The sequence below is a fragment of the Eleutherodactylus coqui genome, unplaced genomic scaffold, assembly GCF_035609145.1.
Source record: "Eleutherodactylus coqui strain aEleCoq1 unplaced genomic scaffold, aEleCoq1.hap1 HAP1_SCAFFOLD_69, whole genome shotgun sequence".
Lineage (NCBI taxonomy): Eukaryota > Metazoa > Chordata > Amphibia > Anura > Eleutherodactylidae > Eleutherodactylus > Eleutherodactylus coqui.
The window spans coordinates 338,438-361,288 of record NW_027102161.1 but is presented as its reverse complement, the minus strand read 5'-3'; positions in this window follow the sequence as shown (position 1 = coordinate 361,288).

Below are 22,851 nucleotides of genomic sequence, written 5' to 3'. Positions count from 1 at the left end.
ACAATGTTACCAGCACTTTATATATATGTATATGTTTGGAATACATTGGTGTCTTTTATCTTGTTCTGTATCTCACAGCCTTTTGCTCTTCAGTTTATATCAGTATATCTGCAGCTTATATTTCCTTCGTGATGTCACCTGCCTGAAGCTAAAAACATAAGAGCGAGAATCAATGGGCAGAAAACGTCCCCCAGCTGAGAGTCAATCAAGTGTTGCTGTTATTTAGGATCTCTTCAAACCCATTTGAATAGGAACATTTACAATGTTTGTTCTTATATTCGCCCCTCTATGTCTTCATTGTGGGCGCAGATTGTCTGTAATGAAGCCCCAGGTTGGCTCTGTAGTCAATAAGGTAATCCTCCTGCTCTTGGTAGATCCCCATTGTCTTTGCAGTGTACCATATATTAAGTGTAAAGTATCTGGAAACCCCCAACAAGATGCTGTTGATGGATCCTGTGAGGTTATTTTGTGGCTCTGAGAGCAGGATGATGTTCTGATGGGCCTAAAACTACATCTGTCTTTAATCAGCTGGTAGTGATGGCAGCGGTCAGGATTTTACCATATTCTCTATGGCCATGTCATGGGGAGCGAGGGATCTGGAGACCCCGAACGTGTGTGCACCAATTACAAGGAGAACCATGGAGGCACCTTGTAGAGAGATATTATCATTAATCACCATCTCTATACAAGAGACCCAGCCTGTGGTTAATCTATCATCAGGTCATATGGGGGAAAATGGGGACATATTGGGAAATCTGCCAAACAATGACACAACCGCAACGTGGATTATTACAGATGCTCATTTATATGTGAAGGTTAATATGGTGGATGGATTCAAAATCTTATAATATAAGATTATATTCACGAAATAATAGTATCTGGCAGTAAGAAAGAAGAATAAACTGTAAGAATGTGAATGTGGCCCCCAAATATCACCCCGCACCAAGTCCTGGACGGCTTCAGCACTCAGACATGACAAGTTCCCACTATAATAATAAAGATTGTCATTAGTCTGAGGAAAATGGTGAGAATATTCCTGTAAATGTCCTTCATCACATCTCAGTAACTGCGGACATACGATTTCAAACTTATCATGGTTGGCTGTGATTGGTCAGTTACTGATCACATGACTGCTGCCATGGTTACAGCCAGGGCAATTGTGTTGTCGCGGCAGTTGGCAGTTGAGAGTGTTGGAGACTGGCGATTGAGAAGGAGGCGATGTCTGCTGGACCAGAGCAGAGCGATTTTATGGAGGGAGAGGAGGAGATTCGGAGGAAGAAAGGAGTGAGAAGACCAAGACATGTCTTGGATTCTTCAGATGAGGCTTCAAGCAAGAGCCAGAGGAGGAAGAGGAGGAGGAAGTCATCGAGCTCAGCGAAGCCCATCGTTCCACCGACGGATTCGGTGAAGAAAGACCTCGTTGGGAAGAAGCGACCCAAGAAGAGGCATCTGGATTCTTCAGTGGGAGAAAAGGACCCACCTGTAAAGATACAGAAAGAAGACCCGGGAGGCTCAGGTACCGCTGGAGATCTGCGGAGCTGTAGGAGCGCATTCACACATGCCAGATATTGGTGCAGATCGGCGGCAGATTTCATCTTTTCGGTTGAAGGGGTGAAGTCTGCTCAGGATCCGCATCAAAGTCCACGTTAGAATCCACACCAATGGTTTGTGTTTGGACACAGAATTTGATGTGGATTTTGGTGCAGATTTTCAGTAAGTCCGCTAAGTGTGAACGCAGCCTGAGGGTCCCACACTGTACCGCCATGTCTGGTAATTCATGGGGGTTTTCTGCCGGAGAGGAAGAGGCAGGAAAGTGATCCAAATGTTCCATTGTATCACACAGTATTTATGTACATTGTATGATGTTCCTGCGGTTATGGATGAGCTGCTGAAATGGACAGTTTTCTGGTTCGCCGTCTTCTTACAATTCATGTTTTTTGTATTCTGGGGGGAAAATGATGGAAATGTTACATTGTATCAAACTGTATTTCTGTACATTGTATAATGTGAAATGTCAGATATTACTGTGATAAGGGCTCCTGCACACGTGTGACGTATAAACGCTCGCAGGGAGATGGCGTGATTGCGCTGTGTATGGAGCGCTATTACGTTTTCACGTGAACCTTTCCGCGCTGCTTACTGTACTTTTTTTGTGCTGCTGAGGTTGTTTATACCTGTTTTAGAACTGGCTGAGCAGCCTAAATAATCACCAGTGTTATCAATTAATACCGCACAATCGCGCCGTTATGGTGGCTTGGGTGGTCAAATGTGAGCGAAAATAGAGCATGTTGCATATTTTTTTGCCCAACGGAAATCCGGGTGCAAAAATGCTAAATTTTGCATTTGCTAAATCGCCCGTGTGCAGGAGCCCTTATAGATGAGCTGCTGGAATGTACCGTTTTCTGGTTCGTCTTACAATTCATGTGTTTTGTATTCTGGGGAGAAAAGATACAAATGTTCCATTGTATGATGTTGTATTTATGTATATTGTGACATGTCAGATGTTACTGCTGTTTAGGCCGGATTCACACGTCCGTATTTGTGCAGCATATTGCGCCCGCAGTGAACAGAACCCATTCATTTTATCGGGACAATCAAATGTAGTTTTTCAGCTTACACCCAAAAATATGCCCTTTTTTCTGCAGATTTGAGCCCATCGATGCGCTTGTGTAAATGCGCGGTGAATACTCAGGAGACCTACATTTTTGCAAAGCGTTAAGGCATAAAATCAATGAGATTGTCTGACTTTATATTTTTGTCTGCAGATGTAACATGTATGTGTGCATTTAAAAAAAACCGCCTGGCCGGCCAAAATACGTTTACACTGGCAGATTTGGGCCGGCCAGGCTTTCTTTTTTTAAAAAAAACAACATTTGCTGCTGAAATGTACACTTTTCTGGTTACTCATCTTCTCCCATGTTTAGATGATCTGCTCTTCGGGGGCGTTCACACATCGCTGATTTGCTGCAGATTTTGGCGCAGATCTGCCGCAGCAGTCACCCATGCAATTTGTATTTAAATGAAAGGATATAATCTGCTGCAGATCTGCATGAAAATCTGACAAAATCAGGCCAAAAATTGTGACTGAACCTTTAGGAAGTGAGTAGATTCAGCAATTGTTCCTCAGCGGAGGTGATCACAGCGCTATGGCTGCCCCCCACTGTGTAAGGGCTCCTACCCACTAGGGTTTCTTTAACGCTGCGATATCGCTGTGCTTTTTTAACGCAATTGTCAATGGGACTTTCTAATGTTAGAAACACATCGCACAAAAATCATAAAGCACCAACCTGCGATGGGTTTATAACATTAGAAATCCCATTGACAATTGTGTTAAAAAAAGCGCAGCGTTAAAAAAATGCAAATGGGTAGGAGCCCTGACAATACCAAAATGGGGTGTTTTTGAAACAAAAATTGTGGTAATTTTCCTGTGGGCAGCATGGGGGCTCAGTTGCCTTTCAGTACGGGGGTATCTGGGTTCAAATCTGGGTTCATTCTCCAGTGTGAATATAGATTGTGAGCCCCCAGGGGACAAAGCCCAATGTAATGCTAAACTGTGTACAGCGCTGTGGAATATGTATGTGCTATATATGTCAGTGCAATAAACAATAATGTACCGTGGTGGGTGATCTGCCGTCTATTAATGCCCTTACTATATATATGTTAGTAATGTATGTTATATAAAGAATGCCTCAGAATGCCACAGGAGGAGATCTCTGCCAGCCAGAAGCTGCAATAGATTCTCGCTATAATTTACGCCACTTTCTGGTCTTAAATGCAGCGAATCTGAGGGGTCCGCACCGCTGAGCCCCCGGCACGTTGGCTCGTTACATGGCTGGGCAGCAGCTCCTCAATAGACACATTAGACACACGTACGAGGGCCAACGCACCAAATAGGTCTTAGTTCACCTGCGCAAGTGACTATACGACAGCCAGATGAAACAGATGTAGACCTAAGGGACATATATGAGTATACTGATATCACTCCAGCCTCAGTCACAGAGCAAACACTATAAATACTGACTCATATTCTATTGGATCTGAGGGGAAAAAGAGAAATAATGTTTGTGTTATTACTGAGAGAAGAATGAAAGAAAACCATAAAGAACAAACTACTACTAAGTGTAATCAGAGCCATGTATAGGGGTGCAGAATATATATACACTGGGCTGTACTGCCTATAGCGACCCTCCGGTCCTGGACAAACAGAGGTGGCCCCACTTCTCTGACCACCTGATACACGCTGTGCATTAGTATACATCATTAGTCGGAGACTCTACATGCTGATGGGACCGGCCAGGACTGCTCACAGATCCCTCTTCATCCCTACAGAGGTATATTGTTGGCCAGTCCCCGGTATCTCGGCTGGTGGGCAGTATATATAGCACTTGTATGTTATTGTGCTATGTGGGGCATGGACTGTGTATTTATCATCGCTTGCACACGATTTGATATTTTGCTGCTTTTTGATGGTATTTATTGATTTTTATTGAATTTTATGTCTCGTTGGGAGTTTGTTTTTAATCAGAGTTGTTTATTAATAAAGTTGATATTTGTGGAGCGTGTAGATGTCATACTGTGTTCATTACATACCTCTACAGTGATGCTACCCTCACACGGGATAGATAATACAGACACCACTTACACACCGGACATCTAGCACTTACATACTGGACACCTACCACTTACACACCGGACATCTACTACTTACACACCGGATATCTACCACTTACACACCGGACATCTACCACTTACATACTGGATATCTACCACTTACATACTGGATATCTACCACTTACACACCGGACACCTACCACTTACACACCGGACACCTACCACTTACACACCGGACACCTACCACTTACACGCCGGACACCTACTACTTACACACCGGACATCTAGCACTTACACACCGGATATCTACCACTTACACACTGCACATCTACCACTTACACACTGCACATCTAGCACTTACACACCGGACATCTACCACTTACACACTGCACATCTACCACTTACACACTGGACATCTACCACTTACATACTGGATATCTACCACTTACACACCGGACACCTACCACTTACACACCGGACATCTACCACTTACACACCAGACATCTACCACTTACACACCGGACATCTAGCACTTACATACTGGACACCTACCAATTACACACCAGACACCTACCACTTACACACCGGACATCTACCACTTACACACCGGACATCTAGCACTTACACACCGGATATCTACCACTTACACACTGCACATCTACCACTTACACACCGGACATCTAGCACTTACACACCGGACATCTACCACTTACACACTGCACATCTACCACTTACACACTGGACATCTACCACTTACATACTGGATATCTACCACTTACACACCGGACACCTACCACTTACACACCGGACATCTACCACTTACACACCAGACATCTACCACTTACACACCGGACATCTAGCACTTACATACTGGACACCTACCAATTACACACCAGACACCTACCACTTACACACCGGACATCTACCACTTACACGCCGGACATCTAGCACTTACATACTGGACACCTACCACTTACACACCGGACATCTACCACTGATTTATTTGTCAATTAACAACCACAAACTTGTCAGAGATACCACTTACTCACTTGATAAATACCACTTACACACCAGACACTGATACTACTCACACACTGCACACTTACCACGTATGACCCCTCCATCGTCCCCAGTGCATACTGTGGGAGTCATGGACTGGGGAATCTGGAAACAAGCCAAATTCTTTCTTTAATTACTTATTTTTTTGTTAATTACACATCTATGAGGCCTCGGTCAGACGACCGCTTTTTGCCGCGATTCGCGGATGCGCATGCGATCTGTGCATATATAGAAACATTGCTTCGCAATGGGGTCGGTGACAGGGCCGCTTTTTATTCGGATGTCCGATAAATTATAGGACATGAGGAATCGCAGATCGCGCCTATCTGCGTTCTGCGATTCCTTGTGTTCTATATATGCGCTCAATGGGGCCGGCAGCAGCAGCGCTGACCCCATTGAGAACATATACTACAAAGATCATTCTCCTCTGCCACAGCTGTAACAGCTGTGGCAGAGAAGAACGATGTTCGCCCATTGAATTCAATGGAGCCGGCAATACTGCCGACTACATTGAAAGCAATGGACTGCCGGCGAGCGCGGCATGAATTTTCGGGAAAGGCTTAAAAATATAAGCCCTTGCCTGAAAACCATCCAAAAATGTGTAAAAAAAAAAATACTCATCTTGTCCCTGCAGCCGGAGTTCAGCCGCGGCCGGCTGGCAGTTCTCCTGAACTGCTCTGTGTAGTATTCAGCAGGCTGGGATTTAAAATCCCTGCCTGCTGAATGGGCTGCCTCTGATTGGTCACAGCCCTCACCAGTCAGAGGCAACTCTCACTCACCCATTCATGAATTCATGAATGGATGAGTGAGTGCTGCCTCTGACTGGCTCAGCGCAAGGACCAATCAGGGGCAGCTCTCAGCTATTGAATGACAGCTGAGAGCTGCCCCTGATTTGTCCTTGTGCTGAGCCAATCAGAGGCAGCACTCACTCACCCATTCATGAATGGGTGAGTGAGAGCTGCCTCTGATTGGTGAGGGCTGTGACCAATCAGAGGCAGCCCATTCAGCAGGCGGGGATTTAAAATCCCCGTCTGCTGAATAATACACAGAGCAGTTCAGGAGAACTGCCGGCCGGCCGCAGCTGAACTCCGGCTACAGGGACAAGGTGAGTATATATATATTTTTTATTTTTACACATTTTTGGATGGTTTTCAGGGAATGGCTTATATGTTTAGGCCCTTCCTGAAAATTCATCCTGCGCTCGCCAGCAGCCCATTGCTTTCAATGGAGTCGGCTGTATTGCCGGCTCCATTGAATTTCAATGGGCGGACAGCGCTCCTTTGATCGGGCCCGTTTCGCCGGAAACACTGCTAGCTGCAGATTTTTCGGCGAATCGTCGGCCCCGGTCATGCGATTTGCGGATGCGCATCCGTCATGCGATCCGCAAATCGCGGCAAAAAACAGTCATCTGACCGAGGCCTAAAGGGGATGTTTGGGAATACAACCAAATTGAGGCCATCTGTGCTGCCTGTGGTAACACCTCCTAGGACAGGAGAATGTACTGTTACCATGTTTGGTAGTTTAAATCGCCTTAGTTGCCATTCTGCCAGACCTCTCCTCCTAACTCAGGGGTCATTTAAAGCCCCTTGTGTATGCAAAAAAATACACAATACAGTTCACCTGAAACAGTGAATCCTACAGAGCTGTTAGGAAGCATCAGCTGCAGGCTGGATTCTTGTGCATCCAACTGAATGGTGGCCACATCAACACATCATAAAAAGCACTTTGTGAAACTTTTCCACAATTAACTGCTGAGCAATAAAATTGGCAACACTGACCCTCCCATTGTGTGTCTGAGTCAAATCTAGCCAAGACTGTTATATTCCTAGGTATATTATTATATATATTATATCCAGGGAAGAGTTACCAAGATGGTGAGCAGTCTGCAAATCATGTCCTATGAGGAATGATCAAAGGATCTGGGAATGTTTAGGCTGAGAGGAGACTTAATAGCGGTCTACAAATATCTGAAGGGCTGTCACAGTGCAGAGGGATAAGCCCTATTCTCATCTGTACAAGGAAAGACTAGAAGCAATGGGATGAAACTGAAAGGGAGGAGACACAAATTAGATATTAGACAGTGAGGGTGATCAATGAGTGGAACAGGTTACCACGGCAGGTGGTGAGTTCTCCTCAAATGGAAGTGTTCAAACAAAGGCTGGAAAAACATCTGTCTGGGGTGATTTAGTGATCCTGAGAAGGGGGTTGGACCCGATGACCCTGGAGGTCCCTTCCAACTCTACCATTCTATGACCCCTTCTTATTTGGAAAACCTAAGCTAATTCAATATGTTGGATGTCAAAATGGCCTCCTAAAACATCTCCTCCACCAAGAAATGCAGCCACCTCCCCAATTAATACTTTTACACATCGGAAGTAAATTATCTCGTTATTATACCAGTTAAACGTGTGTGTCCAGACATTTGCCTCAGCTGTATTGTTGTACCTAAGTGCTGTATACTTGATACCAAAAATCCAATGGAACCCAAGAGTAAGCAGGACAATCTTTCCATAAGAGAAGGTTTTCCTGCTGTCTTATGGGGTCTGATGTGTTATTTATTTATTTTTTACACAATATATACAGTTACTGATCACATAACTAGGCAAATAAGGCCCAAATTAGTAAAATATGCATCTAAAGCCTAAGTCACATGTCCATAATACAGATACAATACATACTGAGCCCCTTATAGGAGTGATAGTTAATACCTACAGACTATGTAAGATGTTATCTTCTGTATTAAAGTGGTTGTCCTTCTGCTCCCGTCACATGATGGCCAATTTTAACGTAGCAACTACAGTTCCCAGAGGGGCCTTGTATCTGACCGTCTGGCTGCAGGCACCTACCTCTATTATAACCTATAGCCTGTATATTCACTGTTATATTCACTATTAGGAGGACCAACTGGCTCAGGAAGCACCACATCTACAACCATCCAAGAACGACTACGATTCCATCATGTTCTTGGCCGGGGAGCCTACGGAGAAGTTGTGCTGGCAGAAGACATCGTTACCTGCCAGCAGTTTGCAGTGAAGGTGATCAGGAAGAGGGCCCTGCTAGCAGAAGTGGAGCTGGCGGACGTGATGGTGGAGCACCGCGTGTTACAGATGACGTCAGGAAGTCCCTTCCTCATCCATGCAGAATTTGCATTTCAGACCAAGGTATAGTTGTTATCACACATCTCCAAGTATGTGTGATATCTCCAAGTATGTTATCGCACATCACTAGTATGTGCACCGTAGATGTGGACTTTGTAGTATAACTTCTAATTAACCAACCTTCTTACATGTCTCTTCTACATTACAGACGCATGTTCTACTAGGATTAGAGTTTCTAAGCTGCGGGGACCTGAATCAACTCCTACAGTCAAAGGGACGGCTCGATATCAACAGTTCCAGGTAAAGATTTAGGGTGGTTTTACACGGCACATATTTTGCCTATTAACAAGCAACAACTGACAAGATAGCATGTTGGTTGTTGCTCGTTAAGGTGGTCTAACATGAGCAGATCATTAGTATGGCACATTCCGCTGTTTACATGGGGAGATGTGCTGCTGGTGAGCCAACACTTTTATGCTCACATAAAAGATCTGGTCAGCAGATGACAACCATTTGCTCACAATTGTCTGATCGCGAGCCTCCTCCTACATGGCTGATGATTAGTGATCCATCCAATAATCATACTTTAGCTACAGTTTAGGAAACAGTATTTTGTCGCTCCTCAGGATCTCACACCGACTACTTATTCTCTTTCTTACAGATTCTACGCTGCGGAGATGGTGTGCGGCATCCAACACCTCCACGCCAAGGGGATCATCCACAGAGACCTGAAGCCCGAAAACATCTTGGTGGCTGAGACAGGGCACCTGAAGATCACCGATTTCGGTCTCGCCCTGGACAACATGCTTGGAGGTCGAACAGCTACTGACTATGCTGGGACCGAAGACTATATTGCTCCTGAGGTGAGAGGAATAGAATCTTCTTACCAGTTGTTGACATAAGTGTATTTATGTTCTTGGGTTGTGGATCATGGAGACAGTAGTCCGAGATGGAATAGAGGACTGCGGTCTCTACACAATGCTAGTCTAGAGCAGTGCACATATCCCATGTAATGCCTTTCTTTTAGGGCAGACGACTTATGTTATTAATGATGTAGAACTTATTTCCCAACTTACTAACTGTTGTCTGTTTATGGCAGATGGACGCCGGAGAGGAGTACAACGCCGCCGTAGACTGGTTTTCATTCGGAGTCATCATGAATCAAATGATCACCGGCGAGCGTAAGTATCATCACAAACTCTTTAATGAGTCCACCTCCGGAGCGAAGAACATCATAATGCAGGTAAGCATGTTACTAATTTTGTATGCTTTTATTGTCTTTACTAGTCAGATTCTTGTAATTGTAGTTAGTATTAAAAACTACATTTCTGATTTCAGCTCCTCAAGAAAAATCCAGCCAAGCGTCTAGGAGTCAATGGGAACATCCGTGGTCATCGGTTCTTCCAGCATGTAGAATGGGACTCTGTGGAAACCCTGAGGATGGCCCCACCGCACATCCCTGCCCCCACTAAGTCGGAATTCCATCAGCAATTCGACTTAGACACCATCGAAGCAGAAGAGGCCAAGCAATCCGAGCTGTCACCGGAAGACCAGGCCAAGTTCAGAGGGTTTTCATTCTCTAACATGAAGACCCTCTTAGACACCGGCTCTACAACCACCTGAGCAAGCGGCCCTCCTGAGCCCCTGCAACGCCATCACAAGGAAGGACGGCGAGGGACCCCTGAGGAGAGAGCCAGCAGTATCACCCAGCTGGCGGTAAGTACAGGCGCCACAACATCTGCGCCCCGTAGCCTCATTGACATGTGCTGTACCTAAAAACCTTTTTTTTCTTACCAGTAAATGGATTTCCCCGAACCAATGACAGCAGCAGCTGATGGTGCTGCCACGGGTACCAGGAAACACATTGGTGCGCGATGGCCGGCTATTAAGGGGTGGAAGGAGGCCGGATTTTTTTTTTTATCTTATGACATCTAAGCACATGTCTATGAATATTTCACATTTACTGGTAATTGCATTTCCTCACGCCCATAACAGTAATGTAATGAGCGATGGGGAAATGAGGTGAGTGTTGGCCGGCTATTAAGGGGTGGAGGAGGCCGGATTTTTTTTTTTTTTTTACCCCTTGGTGACATCGACCATAAAAGTACAGGGGATGTGTGTGGGGTCTGTATGGAATGGACTTGGCTCCCAAGCTCACTCCATAAACTGAAGTGGCGCCACCTGTCTTTGACAATTCACACCTAGAAGCAACAGCTATGATCAGAAATAACTTCAATTATGGCTGTTGAGTATTTTAATGCAGCTGTCAATTCTTACAGTGGCATTTGAATAACCTAATCAGCATTTAAATGTTCCAAATGGCCTTCCCTGGGTTGTATAAGTGAATTAATGATCCCAAGTTCAAGCACCAATAGAGGCCTAAAAAAATAAGTGTAAAAAATTTTTGAAAAAAGTTAAAAAAAACCTTGTCCTATATTTCTAAAAAAAAAAGAAAAGTAATTTGCATTGCAGCCTGCGTAAAAGTCCGTTTAAAATATTGAATTATTTATCCCAGATGATGAACACCATTATGAAAAAAATACATAACACCAGATTTGTATTTTTTCATTACCCTGGCTCCAAGAAAAAATATGAAATATAAAGCGATCAAAAAGTTACACAACCACTAGTCATCCTGCAGAAATTGAGTCCACACATCGGCTGCATCAACAGTAAAATGAAAAAGTGATGGTGCCTTAAAATAGCAACAGAAACTATTTTTTTTTATATATTTCAATTTTTAAAATTAGTATAACAAAAAAAAAAATGTAGTTTGGAAATTGTGGTAAATGTGCTGACACACACAGAATAAAGTTTTTGTGTAATTTGTGCCAAAGTGTGCACACCAAAAGCATAATTGCATTTTTTTTCATTTCAGCCCACTTAGAAATCTGTAAAAGTTTTTCTGCATATTTTATGGTATATTAAATTGTACCAGTGAAAAACACAACTCACCCCACAAAAAAGCACTCAGACAGCTGATCCCATGAAAAAACATCTTGCTATTTAGACCCCAAACATTAGACCACAATTTAACAATTATATCAGAACAATGTGGTGCGCTTCTGATAAAATCTAGCGCCCCCTGCAGCTTTTCCCTTATGCCTCCTTCAATGTTATGCCATCCCATAGTGAGAACTTAAAGGGATTAGCCCAGCAGGCCTAAAGAGAGGTTAGTGTAGTGTAGGTCCCATCTACAAGAGGTCGCCTTGACGTGGCAGATGGGCTCACATGTTTTGATCAAAATGTGTGCTAAGAACCTCACATCTTCATATGTCAGTAAATATAACAAGAATGCCATTTAAATTCAGATATTCAGTGCTTGCAGTAGTGTTGAAGCCACTTGTATTTGCTTGTATCGTTGCAGCCATGATGTATGGTGCGCTAACACATATGGCCTATAAAAGGCTCTCGGAGGCTCCTTGTATGTAGTGAGTAAAGGAAATAAAAAAGAAGGGTGGAGCAAGACCCAGTGAGGGTGGTGGAATGTTTATGGAGTACAAAGAGCTTTCAATGATTGAGTATTTTGAATGGTGGAGGTGCTGCCAACCAGATGACGCTCCACCAGTGTGGGCGTGAGTGTAGCGAAAAAGGATGTGAAAAGAACTGGTATGGAGGCGCAACCCTCTAAGCTACTAGAAGATGTAGATCCAAGTCCAATGTGTGAAGGTGAAAGCACTTCTTTTTTATTATTTTTTCACAAATTAAAAACCAGCAATAGAATACGCATTTCGGGGAAGAACCCCTTCGTCAGTTCGGCTGGATAGGACAACAGGATGCCTGGGGGGGACACGACTCCAAAGATGTATTGGATGTGTCGGAGGTCCTGTGTGCAGGAAGGCAGGGGAGACGCAATCAAAGAGACTTGTCTCTGTTAAAAGCGTATGAGAAGGAATGCATTATTGGGATGCGAAATGGTCTTTTAGAGAAATTGCCCGCCACCTGGACCATTCTGACCAGACTGTTAGGAGATCTAGAGGTTCAGGTACAGCAAATGTGGATCAATATGCGGTAGACTACCATACAAAACCTGTATTCCTCCATGCCCGCCCGTATCTCATCTTGCAATCAGGCTAGAGGAGCCCAACAGGGACTAGAGCCTCCCCTCAAGGGGTCAGTTTTCTGCAATAAAAGCTCCTTTTGCTCTGATATTGTAATCCCTTATATCAACGTTACAATCACATAGAGAAAGTTTCATTTGATTCTGACAACTCCTTCTGGGAGGGGATCTTTTTTTACAATGTCCCTTAGAAAGATTCTTCCATCGCTGCAGCAGTGCTCCCCGGGACTAAAGGACCTTCCCTGAATTGAATTGGTCAATCAACAAGGGAAGGGATAGCGGGCATCAGCTGCATGTTCAAGGTAATGTTCAAGTCACACATCTGACTCCCGCTATCCCCTACTTTGCTGCTGAGCATGGCTGAAGTCCCTTTATCTGGTAAAATTCATAGCTAGCGGTTAGCGTGACATGACTGTGCCACGGACTGTGGCATGACTATATTAAGAGGTGAGCGACTAGTCTCTTGACATCACAGCCATGTCACAGGCTGCCAGAAAACCTCTGCTGGGCCACTTGTGGCCAACGTGCCATATGTTGTGCAGGCCTGGTTTAGACACTGACTGCCCAATCTATCTCCAATAGGGCCTATCCACAGGTGATGCAAGTCTGATTGGTGGGGGTCTCATCACTGAAGACCCCTTGTGGTCTCCAGAATAAGAGTCTGAAAGGTCTGCCTGTTTAAGCCCTCTTCTGTCACTCTGGGCTCACTGCCTGCCTTCACCCCTCCGCAGAGTGAGGAGTAGATTGAATAGAGCAGTGTCGCTGCATGTGTGGAGCTGCTCCATTGTTCTTTAATGCAGACCCCTGAGTGCTTGTACTAGCTATTTTCATCATCGCCATTGAAATAAATGGAGCTGCACTGTGCATGTGCAACCACTGCTAAGATGCCATCTCCACGTCTCTGTAGAGGGTATAGAGAGCCCACAGTTAGGAAAATGGGGACACAGGACCCCAATTCTTGGGAATGATAGACCCTCACTGATTAGAGCTTCATCACCTATCCTGTCGATAGCCAATATAAGCCAACCCTGGTATATCCTCAGTAAAAAAAAGAGATGCAAACTCATTTTAGAAGAATTGGATCCAAAAAATTGTCAATTAAGATAATAAATCTAATACTTTGCCCATGACACCACTTGCCCCTCCTCCCCATATGTGCTTCTCTTCTATCTGTTGTCCCTCACATGGCTCTTCTCCTGCTGTGCCACCATTTGTCTCCCCATGTTTCAACTTGGCCCTCCTCCCCATGTCTCCTTTACCCGCGGTACTACTTCTCCCCCGTGCCCCATCTTGCCCTGTGAAACCATTTGTCCCCACCCATACAATCCCATGTACCACCACTTGCCCCACCTCCTGTGTCCAATGTCCCTCTTTCTCCCTGTGCCACTTTTCCCCTGTAGGTCCTTTTCCCCCTGTTCAACCACTTGTTCCCCAGCCCATGCCCCTCAAATCAGTCAGTCAGATAAACTTTTGTGACCAGGTCTCCCCGAAGCCTCAGTTCATTGTGGCCAAACTAATGAGCACTTTCCTCCTATTAAGAGGTTAAACAGATGGCCGTGCTTGTGGAGCTTTTTGCGGACGTGAAACGTGATGAAGCAAAATCATTGATTTCCATGGTTTCATTTTGTCTAGCGTAATTCTCATGAGATATTACTACACGCCAGAAAAGATACAACTTGTCCTATCTTTCAGGTTTATTTTTTCTCTCAGGCCCAATGGCCTGGAATTCGAACAGTTAAAAAAAGTCTTTCCGCTGGTTCATGTTCTAACACGCTCTGTAGCGGCGAGTGTTTTTGCGCATGCGCCCGTCTGTTTAAGCCCTGGAAGAAGCTTTCCCCAGATGGCAGCGGACAGATGGAACAGTTCACCAGGAGTCGGAGGTCTGCAAGCTGGGGGGGGCTGAAATAATCAGAAGTGTAAGGCCGCCTTCACACGGGCGGAAATCCCGCGGCGGGATTTCCGCCACTGAAAGCTTGCATAGGAGAGCATTACAATACGCACTCCTCTGCAGACGGCCGCGGTTTGGCCGCACAAAATCTCGCGCAGCAAACAAACCGCGGCATGTCCTATTTTTGTGCGGGGCTCGCAGAGCCTCGCACAGAAACCTCACTCACCCCGGCACATGAATGAACCGGGGCCGCCGGGCGCGGGCGTGTACGCGCTCGTCTCTGCAGACGCTCGGGTCGGGTCCTGCGGCGAGAATTCTCGCCGCCGGATCCGACCCGCTCGTCTGCAGGTGGCCTAAGGCTATGTGCAGACATCAAAGAGGAAATCTGCACCAAAACCTGCATGTGGATTTTAGTGTTTGTGTCCAACACATAATTCAGCCCTGGCATCGCAATGAATGAAATCTGGGGAAAATCCATCACGCTTTCACATTTGTTTTGAAAATCGGCTGCATGTCTGTTTTCTGCTGCAGATTTTCCCCACTGTGATTCATTTACATTGCACTATGCATTGTTGCAGAACTTTGGTACCAAACTACTGCAACAGTTCTGCAGTGTGTGAACTCAACCTAAAAAGCAGCAGTCAGTAAGTCCGGGACATGGAGATGCTGTTGGTGTTTCCCCCGAAAATAAGATCTACATTGAAAATAAGCCCTACCCTGATTTTGCAGGATTTTTGGGGAGGGTCTAAATATAAGCCCTACTCCCAAAATAAGCCTTAGCTGCATTACATTAAAAAAGGAATACCTACCTAGCAGGCTCGGTCCGGGTCAACCATCTGCTGTCTGGAGCTCCGCCGTGCGTTCTGCAGTCCTCGTTCTCCCACTGAAGATCACTTTCTGGTTACGGGATTCATGAAAAAAACATCTCATCTCCAGAAAGCAATGGTTGTGATTGGCTGAGCAGTGCAAGAAGAACCAATCACAGCCATCGCATTGTGGAGGCAGGATTTATTAATTGGCCAATCAATGTCATGGCTCAGCTCATTGAAGCTCCAAAGAGCAGCGGGAGGGACCTGCACCAAATCTCCTAGGTACGTTTAATAAGACATCCCCTGAAAATAAAACCTAGAGCCTCTTTTGGGGCAAAAATTAATATGACAGGGTCTTATTTTCGTAGAAACACGATAATATGTTGCTAATAACCATGTCAGACGGTCGCACAGCTAGTCCATAGTTACTCTGGTCTGTGTGGTTGGAGAGTGCCGTAAGCTAGTGAGTAGAAGATGAGGACCTGCAGGTAGAGAGCAAGGGATGAACTAAAAAATCTAGCGATCAATAGGGGGTAAGTAATAGTTCCTGGTCTCTGGATAAATATGACGACTTCCCAATATCACACAATACAAGGCATCTTTTACACGGAGCAACTATTACTCAGCTCATCACTCCGAAAAAGTCTCTGAAGTCTATGAACAGCAGTTGTTTATTTACCTTTACATAGAGGGATGATTGTTCATTAGTCGTTCGCCAAAATATTGTTTGTAGGGGGATCTCCATTCAAATTTGTTCATAATTCGTTCCAGTGCGACTTTACACCAGATGACTTTTGATCAATCAGCGACTATTTTTTAGTTGAGCGGAAGCAAAATGACGAGTGAGCAAATTGTTCTGCATCATCTTTCTGCCATGTTTAAGCAGGACGACTATCCAGTCGCTGTGACCCATACTGATCACAAGAATGGAGGGCCAAGATACCTGTAGGAGAGCTGCTGCCCCTTATAGTGTAGACACATTTCTGCTCTCCTCTATTGGCAGTGTTGGGTATTGCAGCTCAGCCCTATCGCCATCATTGGCTCCTTCATTCTTATGACTGGTGGTGATCTCTACGGTCGGACCGGCACTGATCTCACATTGTGCTATTTTAGGGATACTTCAGTGATAGATGCCGATAAGAACATGGAGGAGATGATTCAGCATTATGAAGAGAATCGCGGGAAGATCCTTGCAGCTTGACAGAAGAACGGCGCCGTTACATTGTGCCTCATAATGCAAGAGGACATTTTAAAAAAGTAAAACGAAGAAGCGCGCCAATCCAAGAGCAGCCGCCATCTTTATGCAAGAGGAACTAAGTGGCTTCACTATATGGGAACAGATATGATATAAATCCAACTGCACCATTATGGGGGACCAAGAGCCGACTCACAAGGTGCTATCGGTGGACCAATGTTCCATCGCTTCCCATCAGTATCTGATGAGTCTAATAGAGGATATCATGTAAACAGTCATATTTATTCATCTCCGTTCACCTGTTATATTTCTTCCCTTTAGAGGGCCCATTTCCTTCTGTTCCTTACACTGATGTTACTGCTGTCGTTTCTTCATGTTGGTTTACTGAATGTGGTAAATAAACTGGAAGTATTGTAAAGTACATGAGAGTTTTGTTCCCGCTGCATTCCCATGATGATTGGCTCACAGCAGGTTTGAACGTGATTTTTAAAAGGTGAGAAGAGTAAAGCCCGACTAAGGGCGGACACCCACTAGCGGTTTTTTCTCTCTTGCGCTGCGAGAGTGAGAGAAAACACTCGCCTTGCAGCGCAAGAAAAACGCTGGGATATCGCTAGTGTTTTCCATGGGGCCAGCGGCAGCAGCACTAGCCCCATTGAAAACATAGGGAGAAGACCGCGGACTTTTGCCACAGCTGTCACAGCTGTGGCAGAAGTCCAGCATGCTATCCCATTGCTTTCAATGGGGTTGGCACTGCTGCCAGCACCATTGAAAGCAGTGGTTTGTAGCAAGCCCCGCAGCATGATTTTCGGGGAACGGCTTGAAATATAAGCCCTTCCCTGAAAATCATCATTAGCTGGTTAAAAAAAAAACAAAAAAAATTTATTCACCTCTCTGCCGCTCAGGCACGTCCTCCGGCTGGCTCCCCTGCACTGCTGTCCAGCACTTTCAGCAGGCGGGAATTTAAAAATCCCGGCCTCCTGAAAGGGCTGTGCTGATTGGCTGAGCACTCAGCCAATTACAGCCAGCACTTAGCTAATCATGAATGCAGGAGTACAGATGATTCCAAGATGGCGGTGAGAGATACAGTGGGTGGGCTTGATGAGTATGAGGGGGATGCAGTGGGTGGTTTCACAATTTGGCTGAGATGCCAGTGCTGTGTATTGTGTAAAATGGAGCCATAGGAGTCAGAAACTGCTGCAGACCAGAAGGCAAGGATACAAACAACCAACCCAACGAATGGAGGACCCCCCAGCATCGTGGAACAGGCTCAAATTTGTAAAAAAAAAAAAAAAGGATGTGAAGGTATTCAAAGCCATACATGTAATATGAGAAAGGCAAGATTAATACTTTATTGTAGCATCAGGAAAACCCCTTTAATTACAGTCTGAGGAACTGCAGAACAGGAGTATTAATATGGGTCACCTATAAACTGTAACTATGAATGGTGGCAGATAGTTCAGTCAAATCTTCACACTTTTAAATGTCTTTTTTCCAATATTAGCGCCCCTCTTGTCCACTGCTAGTGGCTGGTATTGCACGTCACCCCTTACTTTTGAATAAGAAAGACCTCCAATACACACAGGCCGTGTTCAAGAGAGGGGCTGTTTTGTAAGACGACTTGAGGTCATAGTGCATCTATAGTCCCCCATAGCTCTGTATACAATTTACAAAGACCCCGGAACCATCCATATATATCCCACTTCTGTGCTCCATGCAGTCTTGCAGACATACAGAGAATCTTCAGCTGCGTACCCTCCTCCTCCTCGTCTTATTTACTTCAACACTAAGGTGATTTGTGGAGGACTCAGGATGTTGCTGAATAAACCTAAATTATATCCTGTAGGGTTTGTAGTTTTCTTCTAGAGGGACTTTTCCCATCTGATACTTGGTTTTCCCATTTGCCAAGCGGCATCAGAGTTGTTCATCTCCCTGTTTGCCCGGAGCCCACTGGGTATGATCACACAGGAACTGGAAAGATGAAGAGGCTCTTTCATTAGTGCACAAAAAGCTACATAAACTTGGACTTCTCTACCAGCTTTTGGTCAGTAGCCTCGTCTCCACACTAGAACTATATGGGAGCAAACCAAAGGGGAAAAACAGCTAAAACCGTAATAAATACCAAAGTGTTCACCAAGGTGTATTTTAGGACCCTGCCTTATGGAAGCACTTATATCACAAACCAGGATGTTACTCTACTGGTACTGTAAGCCAGGGGTGCACAACATACCGCCCGCAGGCCACATGTGGCCCACAGTGCCATTCTGTGCCGCCCAAGCCGTCTGCACCCTGAAATATCTATGTGTGGCTGCTCATATGTAGTTTCCACATCAGGGTGAAGAGTGGGGGCACATAGCAGGGCAACAAGTATGGGCAAGTATGAAGGGTGAGGTGTGTAGCCATGTCTGGGCCCCTTATGTATTAGAACAAGTACTAAGGGTGCACTGTGTAGTCATGTGTGGGTGCCCTATATATTAGGACAAGTATTAAGGGTGCACTGTGTAGCCATATCTGAGTCCCCCACATATATTACGACAAGTACTAAGGGTGCACTGTGTAGCCATGTCTGGGCCCCCTGTATATTAGGACGAGTACTAAGGGTGCACTGTGTAGTCATGTCTGGGCTCCTATATATTAGGACAAGTACTAAGGGTGCACTGTGTAGTCATGTCTGGGTCCCTATATATTAGGACAAGTACTAAGGGTGCACTGTGTAGCCATGTCTGGGTCCCCTATATATTAAGACAAGTACTAAGGGTGCACTGTGTAGTCATGTCTGGGTCCCCTATATATTAGGACAAGTACTAAGGGTGCACTGTGTAGTCATGTCTGGGTCTCCTGTATATTAGGAAAAGTACTAAGCGTGTCCTGTGTAGTCATGTCTGGGTCCCTATATATTAGGACAAGTACTAAGGGTGCACTATGTAGCCATGTCTGAGTCCCTATATATTAGAACAAGTACTAACTGTGCCCTGTGGAGCCATGTCTGGGTCTCCTATATATTAGGAGAAGTACTAAGGGTGAACTGTGTAGTCATGTCTGGGTCTCCTGCATATTAGGACAAGTACTAAGGGTGCACTGTGTAGCCATATTGGGTCTCCTATATATTAGGACAAGTACTAAGGGTGCACTGTGTAGCCATGTCTGGGCCCCTATATATTAGGACAAGTACTAAGGGTGCACTGTGTGGCCATGTCTTGGTCCCCTATATATTAGGACAAGTACTAAGGGTGAACTGTGTAGCCATGTCTGGGTCCCCTATATATTAGGACAAGTACTAAGGGTGCACTGTGTAGTCATGTCTGGGTCTCCTGTATATTAGGACAAGTACTAAGGGTACACTGTGTAGCCATATTGGGTCTCCTATATATTATGACAAGTACTAAGGGTGCCCTGTGGAGCCATGTCTGGTCTCCTATATATTAGGACAAGTACTAAGGGTGCTCTGTGTACCCATATCTGGTCTCCTATATATTAGGACAAGTACTAAGGGTGCACTGTGTAACCATGTCTGGGCTCCTATATATTAGGACAAGTACTAAGGGTGCACTGTGTAGCCATGTCTTTGTTCCTCTGCATATTAGGACAAGTACTAAGGGTGCACTGTGTAGCCATGTCTTGGTCCCCTGCATATTAAGACAAGTACTAAGGGTGCACTGTGTAGTAATGTCTGGTCTCCTGTATATTAGGATAAGTACTAAGGGTGCACTGTGTAGTTATATCTGGTCTCCTGTATATTAGGATAAGTACTAAGGGTGCACTGTGTAGCCATGTCTGGTCTCCTATATATTAGGACAAGTACTAAGGGTGCACTGTGTAGCCATATTGGGTCTCCTATATATTAGGACAAGTACTAAGTCTGTACTGTGTAGCCATGTCTGCGCGCCTCATGTATTAGAACAAGTACTAAGGGTGCACTGTGTAGCCATGTCTGGGCCCCCTGTATATTAGGACAAGTACTAAGGGTGCACTGTGTAGCCATGTCTGGGTCCCCTATATATTAGGACAAGTACTAAGGGTGTACTGTGCAGCCATGTCTGGTCTCCTATATATTAGTATAAGTACTAAGGGTGCACTGTGTAGCCATGTCTAGTCCCCTATATATTAGGACAAGTACTAAGGGTGCACTGTGTAGCCATGTCTGGTCTCCTATATATTAGGACAAGTACTAAGGGTGCACTGTGTAGCCATGTCTTGGTCCCCTGCATATTAGGACAAGTACTAAGGGTGCACTGTGTAGCCATGTCTTTGTTCCCCTGCATATTAGAACAAGTACTAAGGGTGCACTGTGTAGCCATGTCTTTGTTCCCCTGCATATTAGGACAAGTACTAAGGGTGCACTGTGTAGCCATGTCTGGGTCCTCTGTATATTAGGACAAGTACTAAGGGTGCACTGTGTAGCCATGTCTGAGTCCTCTATATATTAGGACAAGTACTAAGGGTGCACTGTGTAGCCATGTCTGGGTCTCCTGTATATTAGGACAAGTACTAAGGGTGCACTGTGTAGCCATGTCTGGGTCTCCTGTATATTAGGACAAGTACTAAGGGTGCACTGTGTAGCCATGTCTGGGTCTCCTGTATATTAGGACAAGTACTAAGGGTGCACTGTGTAGCAATGTCTTGGTCCCCTGCATATTAGGACCAGTACTAAGGGTGCACTGTGTAGCCAAGTCTTGGTCCCCTGCATATTAGGACCAGTACTAAGGGTGCACTGTGTAGCCGTATCTGGTCTCCTATATATTAGGACAAGTACAAAGCGTGCACTGTGTAGCCATGTCTGGGTCTCCTGTATATTAGGACAAGTACTAAGGGTGCACTGTGTAGCCATGTCTCGGTCCCCTGCATATTAGGAGAAGTACTAAGGGTGCACTGTGTAGCCATGTCTTAGTACTTCTCCTAATATGCAGGGGAACAAAGGGTGCACTGTGTAGCCATGTCTTGGTCCCTGCATATTAAGACAAGTACTAAGGCTGTATTGTGTAGCCATGTCTGCGCCCCTTATGTATTAGGACAAGTACTAAGGGTACACTGTGTAGCCATGTCTGGGTCCCTATATATTAGGACAAGTACTAAGGGTGAACTATGTACCCATATTTGGTCTCCTATATATTAGGACAAGTACTAAGGGTGCACTGTGTATTCATGTCTGGGTCTCCTATATATTAGGACAAGTACTAAGGGTGCACTGTGTAGCCATGTCTTGCTACCCTATATATTAGGACAAGTACTAAGGGTGCACTGTGTAGTCATGTCTGGGTTCCTATATATTAGGACAAGTACTAAGGGTGCACTGTGTAGTCATATCTGGTCTCCTATATATTACGGCAAGTACTAAGGGAGCACTGTGTAGTCATGTCTGGGTCCCTATATATTAGAACAAGTACTAAGGGTGCACTGTGTAGCCATATCTGGTCTCCTATATATTAGGACAAGTACTAAGGGTGCACTGTGTAGTCACGTCTGGGTCCCCTGCATATTAGGACAAGTACTAAAGGTGCACTGTGTAGTCATGTCTGGGTCTCTATATATTAGGACAAGTAATAAGGGTGCACTGTGTAGTCATGTCTGGGTCTCCTGTATATTAGGACAAGTACTAAGGGTGCACTGTGTAGCCATGTCTGGTCCCCTATATATTAGGACAAGTACTCAGGGTGCACTGTGTAGCCATACTGGGTCTCCGATATATTAGGACAAGTACTAAGGGTGCACTATGTACCCATATTTGGTCTCCTATATATTAGGACAAGTACTAAGGGTTCACTGTGTAGCCATATCTGGTCTCCTATATATTAGGACAAGTACTAAGGGTGCACTGTATAGCCATGTCTGGGTCTCCTATATATTAGGACAAGTACTAAGGGTGCACTGTGTAGCCATGTCTTGGTCCCCTGCATATTAGGACAAGTACTAAGGGTGCACTGTGTAGCCATGTCTTTGTTCCCCTGCATATTAGGACAAGTACTAAGGGTGCACTGTGTAGCCATGTCTGGGTCCCCTATATATTAGGACAAGTACTAAGGGTGCACTGTGTACCCATATCTGGTCTACTATATATTAGGACAAGTACTAAGGGTGCACTGTGTAGTCATGTCTGGGTCCCTATATATTAGGACAAGTACTAAGGGTGCACTGTG